The sequence below is a fragment of the Alosa pseudoharengus genome, unplaced genomic scaffold, assembly GCF_046254945.1.
Source record: "Alosa pseudoharengus isolate Yale_2024_CS ecotype anadromous, Long Island Sound unplaced genomic scaffold, YU_APseudo_1.1 YU_APseudo_1.1_scf_3, whole genome shotgun sequence".
Taxonomy (NCBI): Eukaryota; Metazoa; Chordata; class Actinopteri; order Clupeiformes; family Clupeidae; genus Alosa; species Alosa pseudoharengus.
The window spans coordinates 25203517-25211016 of record NW_027468718.1 but is presented as its reverse complement, the minus strand read 5'-3'; the positions used below and the strand labels follow the sequence as shown (position 1 = coordinate 25211016).

Here is a 7500-nt window from a genome sequence, read left to right as displayed (position 1 = left end):
AAAAAAATGTTGTGCAACATGAATAATTTACACTGCTTAACTTGTGTTCATTTGTGCTGCCAAACAAGCAGCGGCGTTTGCAATGAGATGCAAGCTAAGGGAGGCAAACAAGAGCTTGTGACTGCAACTTGGTCGGCCCTGTTTCCCCTGCTCTCACAAGGAGAGATGAGCATGACGTGGTCAAAAGATAGAGATCCAGTGTGCTCCATCTGCCATGGCTGTGAAACCAGAGACAAGAGGGTCAACCTTTTGATTAATATTTTACGGCCCTGATACAACGCAATGCACTGTACACTGAAAGGGAAAATATGCCTTATTTCGACAGCTGTTCCAACTGCAGCTTGAAATCTATAGAAAGATGAAAAATAGATGGGAATGTAAGCAGCCTGCATGAACTCTATGAGCAGCCCATCCCCCACCCACGCCCCTCCGGATTGGCTCATGGCTTTAGTGGGGAATATAGGACACACACTGTAAGTGAGGTGCCGCCGCTGGATGTCCAGTGGGGACTGGCCTGTTAGCGCAGCTCACTGGGCACGAGGAGAAGTTGACAGCACAGTGCACACTGTGCAGATGTGAAGGGGGGGATGGGGCATAATGTATGGCGAGAGAGAGAGAGAGAGAGAGAGGGCGAGAGAGAGAGAGAGAGAGAGAGAGAGAGAGAGAGAGAGAGAGAGAGAGAGAGAGAGAGAGAGAGAGAGAGAGAGAGACCCTCCATTTTCCACAAAAATAATTCTTCCTGGCGCAACGGTCTCATACTGCATGTAGGCTAACTGGGCAGAGTGCTGAGTGGAGCACAGCAGCAGGATGTGAGTCAGTCTAACAGATGACATCACAGGAAGAGACAGCCAGAAAAGAGAAGATGGTCTAAGGGAGTGGCCACTGCGCTAGGGCTGCACGATTATGGCAATCGCAATATGAACCAATGCTATTACCTAACCAACATAACAAATAATCGTGCACAGTTAATTCTGTCACATTTATGACTTTCATATTCATGTCACCTCCTTGACTGTGCCAGTTCTGGTGCGTAGTGTGTGCCGGGCACAGAAATTCTGATTGGTGAGCTTCACAGTCAGTCAGGGGTGCTGTGCTTCTTGTGCACTGGCCGTGCTCACCAAACAAAGAGACATTTGGAATATTCAACTGAATCAGATCATTCACGTTCAAAAATCATATCCCAAATCGTAATCGCAATATATGTCATTGCAACTAGATATTTTCCCCAAATCGTGCAGCTCTACACTGCGCTCACCACTAAGGTTATTGGTCAGAGCCATGGCAGACTAGCAGGGGGCTGCGGGTCCAGATCACCATCTGCTGGCCATCAAACGCCCGGGCCAGAGACGAGGGAGTGGGGACGGGCCAGACAGGCATGCTGAGCACAGCACAGGTCAAAGGTCAGTGCCTATTTCCATCCTCTCCAGATCACAGCACATCAAAGGACCAGATGAAGTACTCCCAGGCCTAGCTTCCCCAAGTAAACAATTTGGGAGGAGAGAGAGAAAGAGAGAGAAAGTGAGAAAGAGAATTTGGGATGAGAGAGAGAAAGAAAGAGAGAAAGTGAGAAAAAGAAAGAGAGAAAATGAATGACAGAACAGAAGAAAAGTGTGAAGAGGGAAACAAGTCAGCAGGGGAGATGGAGGGAGAAAGTCATTTATTGGCATCAAAATCAAAACGCTAAAACGTCAGTTAGCAATGACGGGTGACAAACAGGCATCACGAGGCAATCAATCAAGGCACTCCACATTAGCCACTGGGTGTGAGTGTGTGTGTGTGTGTGTGTGTGTGTGTGTGTGTGTGTGTGTGTGTGTGTGTGTGTGTGTGTGTGTGTGCGCGTGTGTGTGTGAGACAGCTCCACACTCTGATGAAAAGAGAGCGTCTGGGCGTGAAGTGGCACGGCCAGTCTCAGCTCATTGGCTGGCTAATTGGCCAAAGCATCATTCATCAGCGGCAGGCCGGCCATCAGCGGAGAGCAGAGAGGGACCTGCGGAGAGATGCCGGCCCAGACGACTGCCCGCTCCCTCAGCCTCCGCACGCCATTTGTGGTCCAGACAACAGGAGGCGTGTCCTCCACGGCAGACCAAACAATCAGGCGAGTGAAAAGGCTCAGAGGCACACGGGGGAATACTCACCACAACCAGCCACCTGCTCACAAGGTCCTGTTTACTCCTACAGAGGGTGCCCAGAATGACCATGACCGGGAGAGAGAAACAAAAGATCAATACCAGAGTTCCTCTCACAACCACACACACACACACACACACACACACACACACACACACACACACAAACACACACACAAACACAGCGAGCACTGCGCTGGTTTTTCAGTACACGCATCTGTGTTGTTTCAGTTTCAGACTATTTATGTTCATATATTTGCTTCTCTTTAGGTCATAATAAAACACAAACAAACAAACGTCTCATCACACGGAGAGGGGAAAATGGCGTCTGTAAGGCGTTTGCCAAAAGTCGGTAGAGGCTCTGAAATGTTGCCAGCCAAAAGTCAGAAGTAAGGCCCAGTGGGCCTCCTGACCCTGTTCTGCAGCATACCACATTGCAGCAGTGGAACCGCCACGATGGCTCTGCTGGAACCCTTTTTAATCAGGGGCTTTTATGAGCCCCAGCAGCGTGCTGGGAGTGGGGCGGAGGGGGGTGGGGGGCAACTCCCACTCTTCTACTGAGGACCACTTTTATGGCTTCTGGAGCTTCCTCTGTTTACACCCATAATCCCCAGCTGCTAGACGGAGAGATGAGGCCGAGTGGAGTGGGATGCCTCATGGGCCGATGAATGATGGAGAGTAATAGAGGGTGTGTGTGTGTGTGTGTGTGTGTGTGTGTGCGTGTGTGTGTGTGTGTGTGTGTGAGAGACCATAGTGTGTACCATAGGTCTCTTCTGCCCAACATTTGCCTTTACCAAGCAAAGGATGGAATTATGAAGGGCAAGGGCACGGAACTCACTACACAACTGACCACATAATGAAAGATCCAGACCTCGACTAGAGGGCAGAAAGAAGCACTACACCACCACCTAAACGATCATATTAAATACTATGTATAGCCATTCAAAACACAGCCGTCCTCGCCCAGAACAATAACAGACGTGATGCCTGTTCATTGTTCCCATGCCAACCCCATAGGTGACTCAGTTGAGAGAGTGGGAACAAGACTGCTCTGGCTCTTGTTTGTAGAAATGTTTGTCAGCAAGACTCGCTCATGGAGCCATGTCCTCCGCCGTCCTCTTCCGGCATCACTGTGACTCATACAGTGAAGGAGGAGAGCAAGGTCACGCTCACATCACAGGTTCAATCTCAAGTCAAGACTTGATGCGAATTATGCGGGCTATGTCCAAATATGGCCGTAATCGGATGCCAAATCCCATTAGAAGACGTCTTGGTTTTTTGTGAAGGATAATTCTTTGTCTCTTCACAGAGCGTACGCCTCTCCGCCCCGCCCCTTCCTGTCGAGGATGTCGTGAGTGGTAGCGTGAATACCTCGGGGGGGGGGGGGGGGGGGGGGGAACAATAATCAGTTTAATTTAAATTGCTTTCAGTCAGGCAACAAGTCGGGAGTCCGTTAATAATGAGCGAAGGCCTTGCTCAGGCAGGAGTGACATGCGGCAGAGCAGAGACGAAGACGGCAGAGAGCAGCGCGGCAGGTCAGCCGAGCGGCAGGATGACTAGACTCCAGCTGCAGGCCAGAAGGGTAGGATATGGTCTGGGGCGTCTGAAGACGTCACTCAGCATCTGACCAGGGTGGGGGTTGATGGGGCGAGGAACTCAAGACATCACTGCTTTTGTTGGCCAATGGAAGGCATGCGCTGAACTGAAGGAAAAATGAAAGGCAAACTGTTTGCAAATGCGTGGTTTGTAGGGGGAAAAAAAATGAAGTTCCGTTAATGACTGAACGATGCATGTTCACTTGTTTGGCGAGTGCACACGGCGAGGCCGGGGGGGTGCGTACGTGGGAGCGATGATGTATCGTTTTTTTTAATTCGACCCGACTCTTTGGGTACAAATGCCAGGCACTAGTCACGCGAATAGTGAGGCATACAACTCGCTCCTGCCTTCTACAGTTCTGGGTCCTAAACAAACCGACGAGAGGACATTTGGACCAGACTAACCAGCGTCGCTGGCAGCCAAAACATCCAGAGGCGCAACGACGGAGGGGAGAAAAATCCCCCAACATCGCATGCTTGTTTGGACACTGAGTAAAAGCACCCAGAGGCCTTCTGGCTCGTGGTGTCGTTGTGGAACAGGTCTGGTGACGAGCGCGAGAAGAGAGAGGGCTCTCGTCGGCTTTTAGAGAAGAAGCCCCTCCAACTCTCCAGCCGCATAACTGGACCGCGAGTCAGCCTGTCGACCGCACGCAGAGGAGACCGAAAACGGAACCCAAACGGAGGCCAGGGGCCGCTGGGAGGAGCCTCCACGGGGCGAGCGGCACAGCAGACGTGTCACTCAGCATAGAACACAGCAGCGCGGTGCCGCCCCCCGAGCCCCGCGGTCCGTTTCTGCTGTTCTGCAAGCGAGAAGCAGGATTCACACTCCCGCCATGTTCTGGAGGGAGGGGGGAGGGGCACATCAACGGAGGAAATCAGATTCATCTGACTGCTGCAGCTTGAGCTTCTCCTTCGCCTCCACATGCTGTTAGGAGATTGGGGATGATCAATTTGACAATTACTGCCGAGCATCCCCCCACCCCCCGCCCCCTTTCTCACCAGACCCCTGCCTGCCATGGTGGGGCCTTTTTCACGCCGCCACCAAGATCACAGAGGAGGGCTGCCCTGTCCGCAGAAATATTTCCACGGCCCGTGTAACTCGCTGGAATGGCCATGGGCCACATGCATACCCACCCACGCACTTCCATTCCCCCTCACGGCCAGCCAGATACAGACATCATCTTAAACATGTTTGGTCACCCGCTGACTGGGAGCAGTGAGAAAGGGAGAGCGCGTGTCATCAGGGGGAGGGCGATACACAGCTCCACCCAGCAGGCCTCCTTGCAGGACATCAGCTCTGCATCAGTGCCTGCGTAAAGGCATTCACCAATCTGGCAATAGAGCTGGGCAACCAAAAAGCAAAATGTATTTCTAATGTGACAAGTGACAAACACAACAACAGCACTGTTTATAAAACACCATCCACAATGACTAAAATAAAGGCAGTGGGTCAGTAGCGCTTAGTTCATTATCGTCTGCATTTCCCCAGGCATAGAAATGGAACACAGCAGCAAAATATTTTTCTTGAATCCACATGCTCACCCCATCTTCCACATGGATCCACCCATTATGGAGCCTTTGAAATCCATCACAGCTGACACACACACACACACACACACACACACACACACACACACACACACACACACACACACACACACACACACACACACACACACACACACACACACACAGGTTGATTTAACTGGTTAACATAGTCAGCAGAAAAAAAGACTATGAAACTGCAAACTTTTGATATGGTTTTGGAAACTGCCAGAAGTTTCACAAAATAGAACTGACACAAGACTTGACGTTTAAAAGAGAAGATTTTGCACTGTGAAAGCAAATTTACATATTAATTATAATTGCCATTTTTATTTAATTCTTTATTTTGCACAAGATGACTTGCTTCCAACTCTTTTGAGGATTGAGCATAATTCAGGACGAATTGTTTAATTAAAGCTATTTATGTGACAATGTGCCTTTCTTTTAACTCTTGCCGTTCACCCAGAAAAGCAACATCGCTTAATTTTTGTTCACCCAGAACTGCAGCCATTTTCTAGAGAAGAGCAAGCTGAATAGTAGTATTATGTGAGTGGTTAAGCAGCAGAGAGAAATAAGGTCTTCATCATCTGAGTGAAACAACTAGGGACGTGCCACTGCTTCCTATGTAGGCGTCAGCCCATGAGGGGAGGGAACAGCGGGCTTGATACGAGCATACGCTTACTTAACCAAATGTGACACAGGCTCAGAGGGGTTATTATGGTGACAATACGTCTGATAAATACATACACACACACACACACACACAGAAAAAGGGGGGGGGGGATCTACAGGCCTGTAGACATCAGGCAGTGCAGTCACTGTGATCTTTGCAGAAAGCTAAATTGCCATTGATTTGCTGTGGCTAGCATTCTGCGGGCCCAGCAGGGTTTAGTGTTGCTGCGTAGGGTAAATAAAGAGGCCTGTCCATCACGTCCGACTGCGCCAGTGCCTCCACACTGAGCTGCCGAAACGCCCCAACAGCGGGAGCAAACAGTGCCGAGCACAGGCGTTCGCCGTCCGCCAAGCACACGCCACACAACGCAACGCTGCTCTACCAGCAACGGCCTGGAGCCAGCCAGCATGAAGGAATTTCACAGCTTATACCTCAAAGCTAAGCCAATATGCACTCGATCGGGGATCCCAGATTGTCTTATGAAATCAGGTTACAGTGTCAAATGTTTTCAAGATATGAGCAAGCAGAAAGACAAGTACAAGTTAGCTCTTAGCAACTGTGATGACCGTTACACAAGAGAACAGTCTCATACTGTATTCGGGAAGTCCATACGGTCTTCAGTAATCATCAATCCTGCAAACGAAACGCTAAAAATCTCCTCTCACATGACTAGCTTCAGAAGCTTCACATCATGACTGTAGGACTCCTCATTCCATCCAATGCACTCATTCTGCATGTGTGTGTGTGTGTTTTTAGGGGGAGACAGGGGCCCATTTTGTCCCTGCTGTTGCACCCTTGGCTGAGTGGTTGCCCAGCTCTGGCGATGGAGCTGTAGCGGCGGCAGCTGTGGCCCTGTCTCTTTGTGGGCGCGCCTTGTCTCGCCGCCCCGCACCACACCGCTCCCTGCCTCAGCCCCGCGCTCTCGTCTACTTGCTCTCCATTTGCTAAACGAGGAAGAGGGGAGGGGGGGGGTGCAAGGAAGAGGAGGGTATTTTGTTTCTTTTTTTTTTTTTTTGGTGCAGTATGTCGCTGCTAGTTTCTGCAAATCAAGCCTGGAAATGTCTCGGCATCTTTGTCTTATTTACTCGCCCCCCCGTGTTAAATTATTACTGATTAGCACAAACGTTACACAACTCCGCCAGCTGGGCCTTCGGTGCGGAGACAGGGGTAAAGGCTTTTAAGGCCATTTCGGCTACTGCTAAAACAGGATGCAATCGAGCCTTGCACCAACAGCTACTTTGAACAGTGACACACAACTCCCAACACCCGCTCCCTCCCTGGTCAGGTGACCCGATGCAGAGCGCCGCTGTTCTGTTCTCCAGGAGGATAGCCTGCAGAGAGGACCGGGCAGCAACATACAGTACCAGCATCAGCACAGAGTATCCGTCACAGTGATCAAAGGGGTTCATATTTTTAACTCTGGCTTCTTTGTTGCAATGCCTTCTCCCTGGCACAGCAGACTGAGGGGGGGGGGGGGGGGAACCAAGGAACTAAAGCCCCCATCAGCCAAAAATGCATAAACTTTAAAGAGTGTATCTTGGCAAAGGACAACTACTGCTTA

General features: G+C 50.4%; 1 protein-coding gene across 5 annotated transcripts in view; it reads right to left on the bottom strand.

Annotated features, from left to right (window-relative positions):
• adarb1b (adenosine deaminase RNA specific B1b) overlaps window positions 1–7500 on the bottom strand; it is a 108334-nt gene that overhangs the window by 82920 nt on the left and 17914 nt on the right. Inside the window, exon 1 of one of the 5 annotated variants that reach the window (XM_076263715.1) lies at window positions 2136–2207. The exons of the other annotated variants lie outside the window; for them this stretch is intronic. The gene's annotated coding sequence lies outside the window, so the exon portion shown is untranslated. Of the gene's footprint in view, window positions 1–2135; window positions 2208–7500 lie in introns of those variants that run through there. 5 annotated transcript variants of the gene reach the window in all.